The sequence below is a fragment of the Melospiza georgiana genome, chromosome 5, assembly GCF_028018845.1.
Source record: "Melospiza georgiana isolate bMelGeo1 chromosome 5, bMelGeo1.pri, whole genome shotgun sequence".
Taxonomy (NCBI): Eukaryota; Metazoa; Chordata; class Aves; order Passeriformes; family Passerellidae; genus Melospiza; species Melospiza georgiana.
In genome coordinates, this window is record NC_080434.1 from 4,707,963 (window position 1) to 4,728,385 (window position 20,423).

The 20,423-nt window shown below is 36.9% G+C and overlaps 1 protein-coding gene across 19 annotated transcripts in view; it reads right to left on the reverse strand.

The window, feature by feature from the left end:
- TENM3 (teneurin transmembrane protein 3) overlaps positions 1 to 20,423 on the reverse strand; it is a 1,287,001-nt gene that overhangs the window by 270,469 nt on the left and 996,109 nt on the right. The window lies entirely within an intron of this gene.

A 20,423-nucleotide genomic window follows, 5' to 3' on the forward strand; every position in this document is an offset into this window, starting at 1 on the left:
GAAATCTATTTAAAAAAAGCTGGTTTGTAAACTTCATTCACAAAGAAAAAAGGGTTGTTAAGTTTGGAACACAACTAACAAATGAATTAATGAGTAATGATCTCTTTTGACAGTTTTTTATATTTGTTTGGGTGTTTGTAAAGCCAATTCTAATTTTGGTAATTGTGGAAACCCAAAGTAATCTAATGTGAGTTTGAAAAAAAGAGATTAAATTATTTTGGTTTGAAGATGCATATTTAAACTCTTTATTAATTGTTCTTCATTAATTTCAATGCTGGATTTGTTGCCTTTACAAAGAATAAATCTCTTATAGCTGTCAATGCTATAAATTGTTCCTGGATCTAAATCGTATCTGTTCTTTCTGCTGAATTCTGTCTCAGCTGCATCAGTGCAACACCACTGAGAACATCTTTGGGAAAGCAATGAAGAGAGGAGTTAAATATTTACTTAGAGCTATCTAATTTTGTTAATTTATAAGCAAGACCAGGACAGACCAATACGCAATTCAGTAATCCAAAGCTATGTTACCTTTGCAAGACCAAAGGCTTTATAAATCAGCACTGCCACTACTATTGTGAACTGTAAGCACACATAAAGCTCCCAGCAGCTGAGCCAGAAACAGCAATTTCCACAGAGCCCCTTCTCTCACTGGAGCTACACCCCAAACCCCCAGCAGGACACCTCAGCCTGTTCAGAGGAACCCAGAACACCTCTCAGTGCAGGACTTGGTCACTTGCTTGATCTAAAGAAAGGGATGTCTCATTCTTTACACGAGGAACCAGTTCTGTTCAGTGTTGATACTTACCAGCTCTGGTTTACTATTTTTCAGATATGAAAAGCTTTCACAATGCCCTCAGCCTCCATGGAGCCTGAATGCTGCTGAACAGATGAAAAACAATTCACGCTATCAGATCCTCATTTTCAAGTCAGCATAAAGTCTGCAAGTGCCCCATAATCATTATCTCAGCTTCTTTTAGTAATGAAGCATTGGTGATTTCACCAGTGATTTTCAGAAATAAAAGCAGTATTGTAGCATGTGAAAACCTGCACAGCATTGTCCCCAAACTTAGGGATGCAGAGTAAGAGAGTGCACCACTGGAGTTGGAAAAATCACTCATATCAGGATAACTTCTAGCATTTTATTCTAGCATTTACTTCTAGCATATAACCTCATTCTATTATATCATATAACTTTATTATATTTACTTCTAGCACATAATTTCTAACATTTTATTCTACCACATATTTTCAAGTATACAGATATTCTCTGACTGATTTTCACAAACCTATAAAGCCCATTTCTTTTGCTTCTTCTATAGGAGAATTTTTACCTTGCTTCCCAATACCTATTGGTGCTTCCATGATGTTTAGGTGGAGTCCTCATAGAAGAGAAGAGAGGAGGCACTGAACATTATAAAAGTTTTTAGCTGGTAATTATTTTTTTTAAACATATAAAGAATTACATTAAACTCTATTTAAAGGTAGGCTTTCATACCTCTAGTTTTGGGGGGGTTTTATGTTACATATCTAAACAAATATGTTAGGTTTTTTTAAAAACAAATAACTATACTGGTTTTGTATCTGACCAATAAATATTGCAAAGATCCAAATTCGCTATTGCACTACTAGAGCTTATGAGAGTAGTACTATTGAAAATAGTAATAACAAATACTCTGTAATTCTGTGTTTTAAGTCTTAAATATGGAACAGAAGATATGGAGTGATATTTAAATGGATATAGATCAACATGCATGTATAAGACTGCATTATGCTGTGATTTTCCAGAAGTGGATAAGAGGGATTAAAGAAGCAAGTATCAAAATGCAATAACTCTAGGCATTTTTTTACTGTATTTATTCAGGGAACCAGAAGACAGAGTTTTGTTTCTCTTAGCCAAGAAATGCTGAAGAAGTATTATGGTTTCTTCATCATGTTTTTCTAGATTTGTGGAGCAGTTGGCCTCTAGGAGATTAAAAAACTTAGCAAAAACCTATACGAACATATTACAAAGGCAAACGTAATGGACAAGAATATGTTTCATGAATTTGAAGGGAAAAAACTGATAAATGCATACACTACAAGCTGAGATAGACATTAAAAAAGACTGATATTGGTAGTAGATTGAAAAAACATCGCTGGCTTACAATGTGTATAAATGGGAAAATATAATGTCATTATACTCTTAATTATCATTATTTTGAGGAGGGCATGATGTTAACTAGCTCAAAACGTGTTTCAGCCCAGATGTAAAAAGCAGAACTTTTTTACCTGGTTACCACAGAAAAACCAACAATAAATTCTCAGAGGATTCCTTAGAGAATAAAAAAGGGTGGGGGTGGGAGGAATAAAAAAGAAATTTAAAAGCTTTGCCTTTCTTTAAAAATGTGTTCCTGTTAACTTCTATTATTTACACATCTCAGGGCCTCAACAGCATCACAAAGATAAAGCCCAAAGGAAATGTGGCAGTTAATAAATTATTAAGCCATTCTCCTTTCAAACATCAGCGGTGGGCAGTGCAAAGGCCTGGCATGCCATGGCAGATGCAAAGGGATCTGCAAATCTGGAAGAGTTATCGGGGCTGGGGAACAGCTGCCTCTGCAGATCCCAGGGCCCACCTGGGATCCACTTACTACAGCCTGTCATTCTCCCCAGGTTTAATGCTTATGCAGCCAATGAAACATTAGATGAAGCTAAAGGATGCATCCCCAAAGAATCTGACTTATGCTTTGGGAAATGACCTTTAAACAGTCACCTTCTGATAGAAAATCAACTACAGCTCCCTGCCTCTGCAGAAATGCCTTGATGTGTGCGGTTTGTTCCTAATGACACACATGCACTGTGCTGGCACTCTTTCTGCTGAACTAACATATGCATGTGTGTATTTGTTTGTGCTTCCCTTGCATTCCATATTTTCACACTCCAGCACATCAGATATTAGTTGCTAAGGTGACTAATTTAAAATTATAGCAGTCAGTGATTATTCAGTGAAAACTGAAAGCCTAGAAACTTATTTGGGTTGTCGGCTTGTTTTAAAAATCAAACTTGCATTGCCTGTGGAAGCATTTTCTTAACTTTTGTTAGTAGAACAACTAAATCCATTATCTTATTTTATTAAAAGAACAATAGCCTACGTTTGATGGCTACTATCATGAGGAACGTGATAAACAACTATTATTCCTTTTAGAATCTTAACAAAGAAATTTTTATTAGGACTGTACCAAAGTAAAAACTATGTGGATGATATGGAATGGAGGATATGTTTCTGAAATTACACAGGAAGAAAGAGGGGAAAAAAAAGGCAGACAAGATAGAAACATACTTTAAATCAGAACAAGTGAAAATCAAGTAACATTATATTTGCAACAGACCTGACTCTTGCCTATTGCCTAATATTGTGTGATGGGAAAAAAACCTGATTATAATACTGGCATTTCAGAAAGAACTCTCAAAGCTAAAAACTTGAAAAGTCATTGGCCATACCACAGCCACAACCTCCCTCTCCACCCCAAATTGTTCTTTCTTAGCTTGGACATGATGCACAGGGTTCCAAATTTCAATTGCTTAGCAATGACAACCAGAGCAGAAAGAAGCATGTCACATGCTGAAGGTGCCAGCAGCACATGCACCTGTACAGGTGAAGTTCCATGTCCACCCCAAAGCATCCTCTGGTAAGAAATGGCTACAAAACCATTTCCAACAATGTTCATTTTCTTACATTTCAAAGGTTGTAGAAAGCAAATTGATTGGAAATATTGCTCTAATAACTTTGTACACAGTTATAAAAGCTCTCTATTGGTCTCCCATTTTTTAATGAACACTGCAACAATTCTATTCTATCACTCATAAAACTACATTTAATTCTATTTGGAGGGTTGTCAACATTCCAAATAGCATATGAAAGACAGCAGACCACACCTTCAAACCACTACAAGTTTTAAGACTTCAAACTAATGGCTTTCTTTGAAGTAATCCTAGCTGGAATTACAGTACACATGAATTTTTGTTCATTTTTTGCTATTTTCAGTCTTTGGAAAAATTATACTTCAATAATATTTTTGCTGCAAAAGATACACGTTCCCTTCAGTATCAGCATTACCTTTAACCCTTTCTTTGCTCCACAGCTTTCCCAGTTTTGGGTTTTTTTTTTTTTTTTTTTTTTTTTGTTTTTTTTTTGTTTTGTTTGTTTGTTTGTTTGTCAGTGGTGGTTGCTGTAAGGGAGAAGGGTTGTGGTTGATTTCTTTGTTTTTGTTGCACTTTGTTAAAAACAGATTTATTCAGCTCCTCTAGTGTAATTTCTGAACATCACATTTTCCCAACCAATCTGTGGAGGAACTTTTTGTCCACATAAGAAAAATAGGACAGCTTACACAAGGAAAATAAAACAAAACAAAACAAAAAAGTGTATTTCCTCCAAACTGACTTAAGATCCTGGTAGTCCAGACACACAACTAGAATCAGGTGTAATGTTTTTTTTTAATGCTTCCTCTACAGTCAAAGACAAACACAGAGTTAGAAACATTTCACCTAAAATCAACCTTGGCATCTACATCGGCCCCAAAATACTTGATCCACATTCTAGAGTTCCTTTCCATTGCTCATGAATGCATAGATTCCATTCAGACAAATCCTTCTTGAGCTAATTTTGCCAAATAAGATTGCCATTTGGACATGGAGAACTTTTGCTTGTGATGTGGGTCTGGATGTGAAAGCAAAGAAATCACTGATTTTCTTTTTTGAAGTAACACAAAGCAATATAGCAACAGCAATCAGGAAGAAAACCCCAAACCAGCTGACATAAATCTAATGACCAAAAAATCTTTAGTCTATTTTTTGTGGTAGGGATGGAGAATATAACGTTCACAGTTCATTATATACTCACAGAAAAGACAAAAATGAATGAAAAAAAAAAAAAAAGGTGTGTGTGGGATCCTTTAACAAGGTCTGCTGAAGAAGACAGAATTGACAGAGAACTCATGCAGGGACATGAACCCCACCTATACCAATCCTTTAAATCAAACAGAATACATTCATCTGCTTCAATGCATTTGGAAAGCATTAGTTAAGCACATGAGACAAAAACATCTATCAGAGGTGCAGTGCTAATATAGTCAAGATCTCAGGGACCTGGAAAACAGCACAACTCAGGGATGCTGTGAGAGAATGAGATGGTTTTTAAAAAGAGTGGGAAACAGCAATGAAAAAAACTGCAAGTGGTTTCAAACACACATCAGCTTTACTGACATCTTAAACCTTAAAACCAAAGAGAACACAGACTACACTTACACCAACATGTTCCTCAAGAGAAAGAATGAAGGAGACAGAGAAAACAGACAGAGTTACTTTTATTTTCAAGGCAGTTTCACTACTGCTTTAATAACACTATTTCTTAAGGCAATCAAGAAATGCACAAGATCTATTTGTCTATTTATTTATAACAATATCTGGAAACAGATCTAATTTCTCAATATACTCTATTTTCTCAATATACCTTTTCCAGCCTCAAAAATTGACAAGTAAAGAGCAGTTTATGCTTTCAATAGGGAAAATTATTTGTTATAGAATTGTTTTTTTCCCACATTTTACTGACAATTTTTGAGATATACTTTCTGCTCCAGAAGCTGAATACCAAGTACATATTGTGTGCTACATTTGTAGCAGCTTTAAGTGATGTTGGAAAAAAAAATGTATTCACTTAACTGCTGAACTTTATATTTTGAGTTCTTAACTGGGGTTTTGTCATGTCCCTTTACACACAGTAGACCTAAATTGTAAAGCATTGGCCCTGAGGAGCTCAACTATTCCCCCGACCTGCACCTCACTCCTAGTTTGATCTTGTCTGCTCTGTGTTATATATCATGGTATTCTGGGCCAAAATAGACTCATTATCCACCTGAAAAGCAAAAAAACCCCAGCACATATCTAAATCTCAAACTGATATTTGCATGTCCTTGCTATTTCAACAGGAGCTATGCAGATTCGTTTCAAGGATATAATTATAGTTTGAGAATTTCCAGAAACTCCCAGCAGATTTGACATATCCCCCATTCATGGAACTGAAACAGGCTGGGAAAACAAGAGCCACTTTAAGCCTCTGACCACTTGCAAACTTTTCTTCCAATTTACATCTGCCTCAAAAGCTATACTGTACACTTACAACCAGAACAGTAATTCTCACTCTATGTGTTGTCATCTTAAATGACCTCACTGTTCCAATTTCCAGTCCAATTATTGTCTACCCACTAGCTACCAAAACCAGCCTGCTGCTGAGGAGCTGTAGCAATGTACCTCAAAACCTTGCAGTGATTTTTACTGATTTTTTTTTTTTCTTATTGGTGATAAGTGGATAGATCTCAACTGAAATAGATCACTCCCCATTTTTCAGCGAGCACTTTTCATCTAAGAATCAGATACTAAAATCTTCACATTTATCTTCACATGTGCCTTCCACCTGTCCATGTACTACTTGACAAGCAATCCTTAACTCCTTAGCTGAAAAAGACAATACTTTTAGCCTCATAAATACTTGCTTTCCCTATAACAAATACCTGGCCAAATTAGTAAACCAGTATTTAGATTTCTGCTGCATGTCTGAAGAAGGGCCATACCATCACCTGCTTTGTAGAAATGCTGATGAATTTTGAAACCTTAAAAAGTTTAGAAACACTTCAAAATGCACAGATGAAAGGTACGAAATAGAAAAGGTATGTTTGTCAACACGGAAATTTGGGAAGAGGATTTATAAGCAATGTAAAAGATGAAACTCATTAAACATGCCAGCTCTTCTACAAGGCTGATTACAGTACCAAAACAAGGGGAGAGGAATGGCAATGCAAGGCCAAAGTAAAGTAGAGGATCACACCATTTCTAGGCTGTTCACTTGCTGTAAGACTGTTACAGGATCCTGTCCATCAAAGGTAGGCATCAGCCAAGGCATTACAGCACCATAAGATGTTCCAGCACTATTTTCCTGTACAGGGGATACAAAAGCAATGGCAGAGGAACCTTTCTGAGGTAATCAGTCTCCCACTGAAATCATGAGTCCTGACAGGTTTGATATAAGCAGAGTCCTAGTGCTCATGCCAAAAGAGACCAGGGGGAAATGAAGGCATTTCCTCACTTTGAACTTTTTGTAAGCTTTCCAGGAGGCATGTGAATGCTATAGAGTTTTTATAATGTCTTTTCAGGGCAAATATTCTTTGCATAATAATCTGAAAGAATCAAAGCATACAGATTCTTTATGCTGGAAGAAGAGCTTAGGCACAATTACAATATGGTACATAGAATTTCAGGTACATCTTTTACAATTATATTGATTATATTGAATAACAAAGTGCAAGTAATTCCTAATGGATGACAAGGAGATAGATTGTGGCCTCTGTACCTAATTCTGACCTTCAGAATTACCTTGGACATATTTTTAAGGATATCACAGCTATGATCCAGCTACTGAATCTATGTCTTATGTAAGTTAATCTTTTATACAGGAGTAACAAATATACCATCATGTAATATTGCTGATTAATTGCATGTGAAGTTATTATTCCAATTCTTCATTAGAAAGAGAATTGTCAGCTGTCTCATCTTACAAAAATGCCTGAGTTTCTTCCTTTTCTCAAGGACTGTGCATACCTAAAACTTCTCCTACCTGAGTTTTGAATCCATTCACATCTTCAAGCACAAGTGTCAGCCCCCATTTTGTCAATGGTTCAAACCACCTGGGCAGCATTTCTAATTAATTCTCTCTCTCCCTTTATTTATGCTCTCTTTTCTCAGCACTCATCTCACTGCTCCTGCCCCAGTATAGTATTTCTGAATGGTAGTTGGCTTGAAAAAGCACTGGAAAGAGATTATTTTGGAGTATATTGGGGTAGCATAGTATAGGTAGCAATTCCTGCTCTAGCACTTTCTCTGTCTTCACATTTCTTTGTGTTTTCCCCTACAAGGAAGGAAGTGGGAGGAAAGTTACTGATGCTCATTTGTTAGGTTGTAAATGCACTGAGCAGCATTTGCATATTTGCCAGCAGAATCTTGTAGAAAAAAAAAAGATTGGTCTGGGATTATTTTTTTCTCATGTCAATATAGAAGTTTGGGCTGGAATCTAAAATACAGCACTTGGATGCCAAGCAACCTGGCAAATTCTCATACCAGCAGGTGTTTGAGAAAATAAATAAATTATCAAAACAATTCTCAACAGTCCAGCTTGCAAAAGTGTTAAAAATAACAGATATGCATTGTTATTAAACACTATTTTAAGAGCAGCTAACCAAGACAGATGAAATATGCTAGACACCTTATTTCTGTCAGCTTTCAAAATGTGACTTTTTTTTTTACACATTGTTTATAGAAACCTGTAGGGATAACACTCACAGGAACGAACAAGACAGTGAGAAGGATTATCCATTCTTAATAAAACACTAACCTGGTCTGAAAACCACTGGGAGACAGATTTCACAGTCCTCCCAAGACATCTCAAACAGTGCTTAGCTACCCTAATGCCCAAGCAACATCTCTCTTGCAACAATTAACACATTATTTCTTGACCTGCTGACAGAATGACCCACACTGTTGTTCCCAGCTCCTTACCATCAGCCTTGTAGGTTTCAGGAAAAGCACAAGATCTTTCCACCAATTTTCTTTCTTTAGAAAGAGTCCAGCAGTTAGGCCATTGTTTCTTCAGAGAAAACACTCTGCACTTTTGATTTAAGCTTATTCTGTAACTTTTCCAACATCTTGGGTCCAAAGCTTTATTGGTTTGTGAATCCCAGTGGCACTATAGGTGAGGCCTTACAAGTGCTGAGAGATGCAGAGGGAATTGCTTTATGATTATTTCATATGACACTCAGGCTTGCATCCCAACAGATTTCTTTTTTCTTTCACTTCAAAAAATTATTACTGTGTGGATTCCTGTCTATGAACAATCCCTTGCAGTAGTACTTAGTCTCTTTTCTACAGAACATCTGCCAGTCAAGTGGTTCTCCCATCCTGAAGGTATGACTTAATTACTGCTACTTTAGAATTGAATTGCAGTTTATTAACTGCAGCTCATGCTCACAAGCCCAGTATATGAAGACTGTAATGCTAATCCCTTCCAGCCAAGTGTTTGTGGCTCCTCCTTGCCTGGCACTGCCAGCAGAAGTTAATAAAACTACTCCAAACATTCAAAGACCTCCATGAAAATACTGACCAGGAGTGGAACCCACATCTCCACAAAAGCTCAGCCCCTGGTTGTTTAGCTGGTTCACCTTCCTCTGCATACAGAGCAGTCTGTAATGTTGTTGTTCCTAACAAAATTCTGTTTTTCTTTGCAGTATAACACAACATGCAATGGAAGTGAAAGGCAATGTATATTCTAAAATTGCCAAATTTATCACTCCGTTTGTTAAGACACAAAACACTCACTCATGTGTTACATAAAAGGCTGTTCTCCCTAGTGCATCTGAAAATCCTCACCATTCAATCCTTTAGGTTGCAAAAGACCTTTCAGATCATAAGAGTCCAATCACAATGCTATGGCTGCTTCTGCTTTTACTAAGTGGAATACTTACATTGATTGAAACCTTATATGAAGACAAACTTATGAGAAGTTTGGTTTGCCTCCAAGGCTGGAATTTCAAAAAAGTTCATTATGTTAATAAAGGTGCAAGTGATAATGGCACACTAATCAAAATCAGTAAATAGGCAAGGGCTGAAACATTCTTTCACATAATGGAAGCAGGTAACTTCTGTTTTCACTGTTTGGTGACATTAATGCAGTAATACTGAGTAACTGCTGACAATTAGCCAGAAGATGGAGCAGAGGTCTTGTAAGAAAATCACTCCCTGATGGCAAAATATTGAAAATTCAATTACACTCTGTTTATTACAGGCCTACATTAGGAACTGCATTCATAATAAAGACCTTGATAATATACAAATTAATCACAGCACAGGGGAGTGCTTTGCTAACTTTTTTACTCCTAGATGCATTCTTCAATATTGAGTTTTTAATATATCCAGACACATCAAAATGCTTTCTATAAAGCTTTTCAATTAAAATTCCTTAAATACAGTAGTATGATATGCGAATAATGTTCTAAAAGACTAGATAATTCTATTACAGGTCTTTGAATAAAACAAGGTGTAGATCCTAATTTTTAAATATCCTTCAGGAATTCTACAGATCTTAGAATTCCTATTTGTGTTTCTATGAAGTATGTTTTCATGCAAACATCATGAAAGTCACATAGGCTAGAGAACTAAATAGTTTCTGCATATATTCACATTTACATATGAGAATACTTCATTTCCACATGAAAAAAAGCCAGCAACTTGAAAGCAAGCATATCCAATTTCTGCAGATCAGTTTGAAGTGATTGAATAATCTAGTTCCTACTATATAAGTTATAGCAATTATACAAAATGCTCCCAAGAAGAGTAGGTAGTTATAAATTCATGCTATGACAATGTGTATTGGATACTGCTGAATAATTTAGTTTCTGAATGAATATAGTCAGCACTTTGTTTAGACTTTTAATAGTCCATTGCCTACTTTAAAGACTTCTAGCTGCAAGTTCTTCAGCATAAAGGCTTTAAACTGATGTATTTCAAATCTATCTATATGCTTACTGATTTTAATTGCATATTTCCAGGGAAAGCAGTAAGACCTAAAGTGGAATAAAACAGTCCATTGTCTTCACGTTTAATTTAGCCATATATGTTACTTAGAAAATGCAAACTCTAGGAAAAAAGTACTAAGCACAGTATTCCACAGGTTAGCTGTCTCCAATTTTGTTTGAGGGAGATTCCTATGGAAACCTGGTGTCAGAGTTTCACCATCAGCTACTGCAGATGTGAAACTAGCTCCTGCCTGGCTAGGTTCTGTGTTACAGAAACTCTCTTTGGATCCAAACATTCCAAATCTCACTTGCAAAATCCATCTACTTTAGGGAAGAAGTCTCATGATTGCTGAAAAGGGATTCCCTGAATCTGCAAAGCACAGTAACTTGCAGTGCTGCTCCAGCCACTGACATTCAAGGTAAGCCCAAAAGACTGGATCAGACTGGATCTTGGTTCTGAAGAATATGCCCCAAATACAACACACAATTGCCCAAGAGGTAATTGATGATATCTCTGGTATTTAAAATTTTCTGGAACCAGAACCCCGCAGCCTTGCCCAGCTAAGCTTAGACAATCCTTGACAATTATGAAAAAAAAAACAAAAACAAAAACAAAACAACACAGAAAGAAGAAATTATTAATCTGGTGTTCTCTTCTGTGGCCAATGAATCTCTCATTCTGCCCAGAAACCCCTTCAACAGCCACACCTAAGTCATCATTTAACTACTGTGAAAATGCAGAACCCATGGAAATAGAGTTTATATGATAAGATCTCCTTTGAGCCAGACTCCTTCCTAGCAAAGATGAAATGAATCAATGTCACATCCTTTTAGCTTAAAAGTGTGTTGTTTTTTGAGACTTCTTCTCTGAAGTAAGGCATAAAAATGAGATGCAGAGCACTTTGTGGGATAGTCTGACAAAGTACAAAAACTGGAAGAAAGACTTGTGCTTGTCCCAACATCACTCCCCTTGTATCTGCAAGTTTCTCAGCCTGCCTAGTGCATTTGATGGGAACAGTGACAACCAGGGAAAAAACCAAAATCTCCACACATTCATGGCATCCAGCCACCAAGCTGCACCTTCCTCCATTAAATCATTCTGATCCATAATATCAGTCTGTTCAGGTGGTACCTGGAAAGGCAGTACACAAACTCAAGCCAAATCTGTAGATGTTAGGAGTGAAGTCTTGAAAGCTGCAATATATATGCAAGCATGATTTCACATCTCCAGCTGTCCATATTCACAGGACTTTTTTCCTCTCCCAGTCTGCTGATTGGTGATGGCTCCAAGCAAGTTCTATAATTTAGAACAGTATGAGTTGATATGTTACAGCTTTCATGAGATCCTAGTTGATGCAGCATGCTTCACATGAATTCTGGCAATGTCAGACAATCTGCATAAGGATTTGATCCCTCCTCAAGCCCATTTCCACAACTGATATTTGTAATGCTTGGCTGTCTGGAAAATCCTTTTATTCCTGTGTCCCCTGTCACATGCCATGCAGTGAAATTGCAAATGCAATACTTCTTGCAGAAGTGAGCCTTGCCAGCTAAAAAGCTGTGCACCAGAGGAGTCTGAAGAATGGAAGCACCAAAATGAGAAGGGCTAATAAGAAATGTATGGATTTATTGACTCTTTTAAAATGTAGACACCTGACAGGCTAAAGTCATCCTACATTTCAGAATGAGGAAATACTATCAACACAAGCACTTTCTCTTGAATTCTGCTGTGTCATCCTCACAGCTGCAAAACAAATGAGGGCACTTCTGGTTACAACCAGCTCTGAGGAGCTCCTGGGGAGGTACTGCAGAGAAAATACAGCACAGCAGACATGTCTGGTATGGTGTCAGAGCAGAGAGCAGAGAAAGGCAATGCTCTGACCAGACAGGGCTGCTACCTGCACCTGGTTAACCCTGGCTTTGCTCTCCACACTTTCAGCTATCAAATTTAGGGCAGACAATTCCTTACTCTACAACAGACCAACTCATCTGGGGGAGAGAACAAACATGGGCTGCAGTGATACACGTGTGTCCAGCACACATAATGGCAGGTGTTCTAGTGCCAGCAGCTGCTTCAGCTGTGCCAATGCTACATGGCTGGTAGGAGGCTGGTAGAATTGGACCTTCTGTCACCATGGAATTTAGAGGCTTTTCCTTTTCCTTAATCCACTGCAGGAAAGGAGTAAATCTCCATCCAATGTCCCTGCAAGGTTGAGTGTGCTTCCTCCTGCTACGCACCTATGACTCCAAAAGTGCAAGCATCTGCCTCCATTTCCAGCAATCAGTGGCTGACTGTAATGTGGCACATTCATTTTGTGCAAGAATGGAATCTGGCTGGTCTACCTGATAACAACCTGTTGCCATGATTTTGGTGGAATGGGAGAAGAGTGGAGGAAAGGCCATTGCTTCATTTAGACGTGATGAGACTGGTTCAGATAGTTACATGGAGTTGATTTCACTCCTCTCCCTTATGCTTTGTGCATCCTACAGGAAAATATCAAGCACACTGAGAGAGGCAGTAAGAGCAGCTCTCGAAAACAGGAGATGGAGACACTTGTGCCTGTTTTCCAAAAAAAGAAAATTAATCTGAATCGATAAAATTTGAAGCCTCAGGTTGAAGAGCCCTGAATAAGAGATAAGAGAAAATGTAAAAATGGTATTGTAGAGGAGTGTGAAAAATATCTAAGAACTTGATCTAAGAGTACTGATATAATAAAAAAATCAAAATAATTAATTCAGGAAGTACATAGCAATTTAGCCAAAGCCTGTACCAAAATACCATCTCAGCTGTCTGTAGTCTGCTGTAATGGGAGGTGCAGGTAACTGAAGAAAGGGCAGTAACACAACCTCTGCTTTTTTACTCCAGTACAAGTAGATAAAGAACACATTTCCAGTAATAGCAATTAGCAATACACTTTAAGAACATACAAAAATAGTCGCATTTATTCAGAATGTGCATACCCAAGCATCTTAAAATTCTTATCATTTGTGTATCTCATCTGAAATTACAAGAAATTGTCTAGGTTTTTGCACCCAACTGGGTATTTTTAATTGTATAAAATTTAGAGAGATTATTTGCAGGATTCAGTAGCACTTCTAAGTTTATACAAGGTAGGGCTACTGCAAATGTATTTTGATTTTATATGTATTTATGCACACACACACACATATATATCAAAAATATTCCCAACTGTTTCAAGTCTAACAAGTTAAAAAGGCAGAGTTAATAAATTTGATGGAAAATAAGCAGTATGATGCTCATTTTTAAGTAAGAAAACAAAACCAGAAAAATTAAGCAGTGTGCAAATGCAGATACAGCAAATTAGTGACCAAATCAAGATTTCATTGAAGTGTCTCTTACTTCAAAGCAAATGCTTTGAAGGCTTCCCACATGTAAAGTTCAGAAGAAATTGATAAGCAGAATGAAAGACACTGGAACTGGAGTTTAGCTGAGCTAAGAGTTGTGCTTTAGTAATTACAAGTGATCAGCACACAGAGTCCAAGGGGTCTAACTGGAACTCACAGCAGAATACTCAGCACCAATTCAGGACTAAATTTAATGGACATAATGAGCCATTATCATCACATCCAGGAGCATGGTACATTTTCTTTGATTATTTCCATAGACTATCCAAAACTCAAGTCCACTTAGCTTGTGAAGTCTGATGAGAGCACAGCCTGAGGTAATACAGACACAAAAACAACTCATAAAAGATTAGGTCAGCTTGATTTAACAAGGAAAAATAAAGTAGAACCACACTGGAAAAAAAAATGTGGGTTTTTGGGAGGAGAAGGATTTGGCTTATTTTGTTGTTTGGGGTTTTTTTTATTTTTTGTTTGTTTCTTAAGGCAAAACAGCATAATCACACATTTGGATAAAAACATATTACACTGTCTGGCCTTTTTACAGGTTCTGGGAAAAACCACCACAGCTCCATAAAAGCAGAATCAGACAGCATGATAGAAACACATTCAGAAAGCCTTTTTTTTTTTTTTTTTTTTTTTAAATATGACTGGGAAATGCTTGTTCCCATACCTTAAAACATACAAAACTCTACTTTAAAATCAAAAAGAAAACTGGATTTTCAAATAATCAAAACTAAATGGTTACTTCAAATTCATATTATAAATTCTGGGGTAACCAGAATCAGTAAGGAAACTGTTCCCCATGAGAGATTTTCTCTTGTATGTACCAAACATAGATACTTTTATCATTGAAACAACAGAGAAATCCCTCAGTTCAATTAACTCTCCAGCTTCAACAAAAGTACATTGCAGTAGAATCTTTTTTAAAGGAATAATTTATCAGAATTCTCTTTAATGCTTTTTTATAACATTGAAATAACTCAGAAAAGAGGATGAAAAATTCAATTGTGTAGAGCTGATCAGAGGAACAAAAATCTATTCTGAATGAAGGTAAGCTGATTAACTCTTTTTATAAAAATCAATGCATTTGATACTGCAAAGAACAAAGAATTTGTAAGAAAAACTCGAAATGAACTTATTTTAAAAGTAAATTGCTAACTAAAAGTACACAGACTCTGTTACCATATTTTCAATATTGTTATAGTACTTTAAATGTGTTCCCTAAATCCCAGAAGTGCAAAGATGACTCTCTGGATAAGGAAAACGTTGTTAATGTTTACAAAGTGGACACCAGCATTTTCTGGGTAAGTTCCATTAATAGTTTTTTATGCTATGCTACATTTGGGAAAAAGGTAAGAACTCTAACTTCTACTTTCAAAAATGGATCTGAGCATTTGTAACAACTGAAAATTAATTCTGAAATTCACCTAAGCCACACTTGACAAATACTGCCTTGTATCATGGGGACTCCAACATTATTCCAGTTTGGGGACTCCAACATTATTCCAGTTTAAGTAATGTTGAAAAATAGCTAAGTTCCAAGTTACTAATCTTTATGAAATCCTAGTAGCAGGAAACAGACAAAAGAATTATTTTTACCTAGCTGTATTTTTTTATGTCATGGGGATTGTTGCATAGGAATAAAAACAGGCACATTAACTCTCTCTTTACTGATTTCTACTCATAGCCTAATGGCCAGCAGATCCCAAAACATCCTAATAAATTGCATTTTGGGATAATACAGAAATACTCATGGGACACTGAAGAGCCCTCAGTCTCAGAAACTCTTACAAACTGTATTCCAGAGGGTTACTACCACTGTGTAAACAAAATCAAAGTCTGCTGATGAACTATCAGATCCTGAAACCTTTAAAACACATTTTCATGTGGATAGGAACTGCCAGTAACCAGCATGGCTATTTGATACCTTGGAGCTTTTCCTTTGAAACTAAAAATCTTATGGTTACAGGTTCTTTCCACTCCACAGTATTGTCCTGCTGTATTTTCATAGCAAAAACCTCAATTTTCAGTAAAATGTAGAAAGCAAAGGAGAAATGGGTTAGAACCACAAAAATGTGAGCCCTTTTGTCTGTCCATCCATTTCTTCTTTGCAACTTCTACACACCACAGGACAGATAGAAATTCAGCAAATGCCCTGGCTGAATTCTAGGGCAGGGACTTCTGGTAAGATCCCCAATCTTTTGCAGCTGCAGAAGGAATCAATGAAAGACAGCTGAAGCACAAAACAGCTAATCTAATGAGCAAAGGCAAGCCTGGCACAATGGACTTTTACCCTCAGCCCACTTCTATATCAAGACTTCCTGTGAATTCAGTCAACATTTTCGATATTAATTTGATTTTTTTCTGGGAAAGATTTTCAATAGCACTTCAGTGATTTAGAAGCACAAGTCCTATTACAACTCGCGAGGATGTGAGCTCTCAATCTCCGGGGTGATTTTAAAAAAATCTCACTCTACCTGTAAAATGGAAAAACAATCATTGTTTTCTGCCCTCTAACTACACTGATACAAGGGCTAAAAGAATATTCAGCACTGCCCCTGCGTGAACTCCTCACTTTTGCAAGACTCTAGAGGCTAATATACCCTTATCATGACTTCAGGTCAAAAGATTGAGTCTAATGGACCAATGGAAGGAATTAATTTCAGAGCTCAGGACCTTTAATTGAGAACAGATGGTGCCTAGTCCCTATAAATTTAAAGTCTGGGGCCTGTTAACAAAAGCATCTAATCTCATCTCAATTGCCATAAGCAGCCAGGATCCAGCAATATTGAGTTTACAAAACAATATAACAATCTCCTAGAACTCTACAGAAAGCAAACAAGCAGCAAGGACAGTTAATGAATAAGACGTCATCTGCGCTCTGCAGCTAAAGTAGTTAAGGGAAGGAGCAGCAGAATTCCCCACTGAGTGCAGCTTTTAAGCAATTTGAAATAAATCTCCTTCCAGAGCATGCAGCAATCACGCAATGAAGAACTTAGCAGCTTGAACAATCCTAGTTACATCTACATGGAAGGAGACTGGACACTATCTATTTAACCAAGGCCATATTCTTTCGAAGTCATTTTGACCCAGGTATCTTGTAAACCTTGAATATTCCAAAGAAATTCAAAGATTATAAGATAGCTTGATAAATTCAATATTTATCTTCAACAGCAGGAAGAAAAGAATTCTGAAACCTTCTCAAAGAACTAAATTTTCCCTCAAAGTATCACAGACTTCTCACTTTTGCTATTTTTCTTCAAACTGCACAAGTGACCAACATAGTTCAGTGAAATTCACTGCAAAAAGAAACTCAAGTTTTGTAGAGAAACAAAAAACCTAAATTCTTTAGACTGCCTGCCACAGGTGCAGACTGAGACTCCATAGCATTAGTCATCAGCACTTATCCAAAGCAATTTATTTGTAACTTTAAAGTAGTTTATAGAAATATTACATTAATAAAACCCCACTGACTGGGGGGGAGGGAGGAAAATCAATCTCTCCAGCATACAGTAATTCAGTGGCAGATGTGAAATACCAGAATAACTTTCCCTTGCCCATGCTGCTCATGACTGCACATGTATTCACTGTGAAAATGCTTTAAAGTTTCTAGGTCATTTGAAGAAGAAACAAGTGGTCCTCAGCCCTGTATGTTTACTCTAAGAAGACTATGTGTATGACAAAAACCTGTGTAAGAAAAGGTGCTGCAAGGATGACCGTGTATGCATAAATATGGCTATATACACACATTTATGAATCTATTTCACCACAAGGACGAAAAGCAACCATTAAATAGTCAACTAGAAAAACAGCCTGTGGTCTGTCTCTACTTTGCTGTGGCTGACAATCCAGAACCTGGGTTTCCCAGGTCAGTAGCTTCTTTTTCTATTGTGAATACTGAACTAGAGATGGAACTGCTCACATTTTGTCTCAGATGTACCTAGCCAGCAGCCACAGTACCCCAGGCAGGGATTGGGCAGCAGCAGAATGGATCTGGCACAGCAGCTGCAGAGAATCATCAAACTCTAAGAAAACTATTATCTATTATTGATGTTATTACACCAACTATGAGATAGTCACACCTACTAAACATTTGCATATTTGTAATTTAATCCATAATTAATTTACATTGTTCATTCTTCCTAACTAGATGCTGTGGGTTCATAATTGTAAAATCTAAAACAAAAAGAACAAAGAACAAAAACCAGAGTAAGGTAATGATAAGAACTTTGCAAATTTCCATGTTTGATACAGAAACCTGGACTAAACCACAGAAGTATCAAAGGCATTTCCACTGAAATATTTTTAAGTTGTAGTGCAAAAAAACCTCAACAATTATTATTCCTGATTTCAGTGATCTAAAACCACATTTCTTCTCTACAACATACAGGTGAAAACCATAGATAGCTAAACACCTGACACAATTTAGGAAGGGTATAGTGAATGAAGGGGAGAGTGTGGAATAAAAATGAAAGCCACAGCTTCTTAACAAGCATTTCTTTCCTGAGATTTCAGACTTCATCCTCTTCTTAACTTAAATGAAGGAAAAAAAAACCTTAAATTTTGCCAACAGATCAGGCAGCATATTATTGAGACCCAGAACAGTTCTGGCTAGAAATTTAATTTTATGCTGAATCCTCATCTGTATCAAAGAAAAAAACCTTTATCCAAAAAACACCAAAGTAAGTCTTTACATGGCTTTAATAGGAGTTAAAGAACTATCTATTCCAAAAGCTTTTGCAGCGTTTTGTAAAAAAAAAAAAAATCTTGACAAATTTTCTCCAGCTGTTATTTGACCAGCATACAAATGCTGTTACCTATAATTATTATTGATACTCTTACAATTGCACAGCTTATATTTACTTTAAAGTTGAAATCATTATTAGATTATTTCTCAATATGACATAATTATACAAGGAAATGCAATTAAAATCTTATTTCACATCAAAATTAGATTAAGCTTAAAAAACACCTTTAAAACAACTGAATATGAATAATCTTACTTTTTATATAGGATCACTACTATTTAGACTTTATCTCTGCCATTCAGTTGGTATTAGCTGATGAATACATAAATTTCTGTGAGTGTATATACACCTCAACCCTGGTTTTGACATACCTATACAGGAAACTAGGGAAGCAGTAGCTGAGGATCTTGCTTTCTAATGATAACCAGATAATCTCACAGCTTTGACAGATTTTTTTTCCTTCTTTTTATTTCAGTAATAATTATGTCAATAAGCCTGATTCAGCAAATTTGCTGCTCTCTAATTCATTAATTAAAACAATTTACTGCTACCACTGTGATTTTTCAAGGACATCAAAACCACATTCCAAATCAAAACATCAGATCATCAGTTCACAGATGTGCAAAGCATACATTACTCTTATGGCACCCTCACATATAAAGCCTTGGACATCCAGAAGAGCACATATGGTTTAGACGAAATGAACAGCAATATTTTTATATCAAAATTCAAATAAGAAGAAAAAAGTCTATGAAAAGTTAACCATTTCCAGTTAGAAGAGAAAAACAATATTAGTATTATATTAAATTGCAGAGCAACATTTTTATGGCCTTAATTTTATCAACATGCTTCCTGCTGACTAATTTTTAGGTTGAATAAGACACTTGACTCACAAAAAACAAAACCAGAAAGGAACTTAAGAATTTATATTGTGCTGCACCCACTTTGTGATGGACTGACAGCAACTACAGCAGCACTTAAAAACTGTCTTGGAAAATACACTAGATGATTACATATCCACATGGTCCCCAGCAATCTATTTCTCTGAATTACTTTAGGAATGCCATTGTCTGAGCTAACTTCAGCTTTTTGCTATTTGCGCTGCTTGCTTCTGGTCCTTTTTGCCATTTGTGGCCTCTGTAACAGTGGCAGTATCTAGATAGGACACACTGGGGGCAACAGGCTGAGCTCTCTCCCAATCTCTTCTAGTGTCTTCTATTTCAAACCTCTGGTTATGCTGGTTAACCTTGTTCTAGCCCTCCAACTGGCTGGCACTGGGCTCAGAATGTAGCCCCAAACCAGTCATGGAGACACCACTTCTGTCCTAGCACTGCACTGAATGCAGCAGCCAGATTATTTCAGTAGTACTCTGCATGTACACAAAGACACATAAATTTGTGGAAGAAACCCTCACATACCACAGCAAACGCCACTGCCCAATGACCACTGTGACTCTGAGGTCTACCCAGGAGGAAACAGAAATGTTTCCTGGACATGCAGGATGGGGAAGCCAAAGCTCAGTGATGGTTAAGAAGCCCTTGCCCTGCAGAGGAAGTGGGAGCTGTAAAGCACCACCTCTGCAAGCTGAGCATACACAAATCCAGGGGCCCAGACCTGCAGCATCCACTGGTGCTGGCAGAGATGACCAATGCCATTGAAAGGCCACTGTCTCATTCCTTGAAATGTAATGGCAATGGGGGAAAGTTCCTGCTGA